Source organism: Schistocerca cancellata, unplaced genomic scaffold (genome assembly GCF_023864275.1).
Source record: "Schistocerca cancellata isolate TAMUIC-IGC-003103 unplaced genomic scaffold, iqSchCanc2.1 HiC_scaffold_590, whole genome shotgun sequence".
Taxonomy (NCBI): domain Eukaryota; kingdom Metazoa; phylum Arthropoda; class Insecta; order Orthoptera; family Acrididae; genus Schistocerca; species Schistocerca cancellata.
This window is the reverse complement of record NW_026046602.1, coordinates 105001-107500: the sequence shown is the minus strand read 5'-3', so window position 1 is coordinate 107500 and position 2500 is coordinate 105001.

The window sequence follows — 2500 nt, the reverse complement described above, 5'->3', positions numbered from 1 at the left end:
CGCAATTTGTACCGCAATGTAACGCAATTTGTACCGCAATGTAACCCAAGTTGTGCCTTAACCTAACCCAAGTTGTGCCTTAACCTAACCCAAGTTGTGCCTTAACCTAACCCAAGTTGTGCCTTAACCTAACCCAAGTTGTGCCTTAACCTAACCCAAGTTGTGCCTTAACCTAACCCAAGTTGTGCCTTAACCTAACCCAAGTTGTGCCTTAACCTAACCCAAGTTGTGCCTTAACCTAACCCAAGTTGTGCCTTAACCTAACCCAAGTTGTGCCTTAACCTAACCCAAGTTGTGCCTTAACCTAACCCAAGTTGTGCCTTAACCTAACCCAAGTTGTGCCTTAACCTAACCCAAGTTGTGCCTTAACCTAACCCAAGTTGTGCCTTAACCTAACCCAAGTTGTGCCTTAACCTAACCCAAGTTGTGCCTTAACCTAACCCAAGTTGTGCCTTAACCTAACCCAAGTTGTGCCTTAACCTAACCCAAGTTGTGCCTTAACCTAACCCACGTTGTGCCTTAACCTAACCCAAGTTGTGCCTTAACCTAACCCACGTTGTGCCTTAACCTAACCCACGTTGTGCCTTAACCTAACCCACGTTGTGCCTTAACCTAACCCACGTTGTGCCTTAACCTAACCCACGTTGTGCCTTAACCTAACCCACGTTGTGCCTTAACCTAACCCACGTTGTGCCTTAACCTAACCCACGTTGTGCCTTAACCTAACCCACGTTGTGCCTTAACCTAACCCACGTTGTGCCTTAACCTAACCCACGTTGTGCCTTAACCTAACCCACGTTGTGCCTTAACCTAACCCACGTTGTGCCTTAACCTAACCCACGTTGTGCCTTAACCTAACCCACGTTGTGCCTTAACCTAACCCACGTTGTGCCTTAACCTAACCCACGTTGTGCCTTAACCTAACCCACGTTGTGCCTTAACCTAACCCACGTTGTGCCTTAACCTAACCCACGTTGTGCCTTAACCTAACCCACGTTGTGCCTTAACCTAACCCACGTTGTGCCTTAACCTAACCCACGTTGTGCCTTAACCTAACCCACGTTGTGCCTTAACCTAACCCACGTTGTGCCTTAACCTGCTCTGTAATTGGCATATGACACGTTACATTAATCTAGTGTTGTCTAACCACAACCCTCTGAATATAGTTCGCTACTCGCACCGCCCACCCTCTTGTGTATCGTTTCATGTTCAACACTTCGCAAGTGTTGCTTACTTTTTACATGCTCCCGCTGTACACTGTAATGTGGACGACTGCAGGATGTACATCGCCCCCCCCTCCCCCCCCCCTGCCTTCGCACGCTGGTCGTTCAGGTGCTTGCGTGTTCAATGCCCTTCGCAGCTGTTCACTGGCATTCGCATGTCGAAGCGCTCAGTCTACGTCGTGGTACGGCCTGTGTCCACTGTCCGCTGATGTCGTAAGCTTAACCCTCACATTGTACTGCACATAGGTCCGTATGTACTGAATGATACGCTGTGGCACATGTGTGACCGTACAACGACTGCGCCCAACAACAGCGAACCATACGGTCCAAATGTTGTGCACTCAGCCACGTGCCGTCTCCCCATAACAGCTACATTGCAGTGTGGTACGCCATAGAGACGTGTGGGAGTAACGGACGCCCTGGATGGCGATCAGCATGAGCCGTCTGTTGATGTAGTGGCGCGTGTATTCAAACGTAGTCGTCTCTTCTCACACAGTGTGATAGCATGGTGCACCGCGTTCCACATCTGCGACATGGTACAGATGCTGGTTGACAGTCGGTGTCGTAATGGACATCGCATACGTAGGGGGCCACCTCCCACGTGTTCTCTAGTCGTGCACATTTTGTTGCGTGTATGTGGGCAGACGTAGTGTGTCGTGGCACCTAACAGACAGGTATGCAATAATCGTTGCATTTGCAAACTGGGATGGACGTCTACGTTTGCTGGTGACGTTACGCAAATGAACAACTGGTAAACCCATTGTGGTGCGGTTGTTGTTGCTGGAGGTAAATCAGTAAGGGCAAATCTGTGTGTGAAGCGATACGCGGCGGTGGCTGGGTGGGACCGTCCCCGGCCGGTGAGGGGGGGCCGCCCGGCGTGCTGGCCGCGCGGTGCGTGGGCGCACGCGCTACAGCCGGCTGGTGGGGGCGCCCAGTGGCAGGCGCGCCGGCCGACGGACGCGGCAGGCGGCGCAGCTGCGCGCCGGGGCACCCTGCGCGCGGCGCCGGGCGGCCAAAGTGGGTCCTCGCGGGCCCGGTGCGAAGCGCGGTGGACATCTGCAGTGTGCTGGTCCGACTGAGGACTGTGTGCGTTGAGGATGCGCCGCCGCCCGGCACTCGGCGCCGCGACGCCGTCTGCTGCTCGGTCGCCCCAGCGGTTCTCGCTGGTGGTTTGTATCGCAGTTGTGCAGACGTGTTGGCACGTGCGCTGTGCTGGGAGAGTTCGCTTCGGCACCCACGTGGGGCCTTTGCCCTTCTGTGGCGCTGGCGTTGGAGCT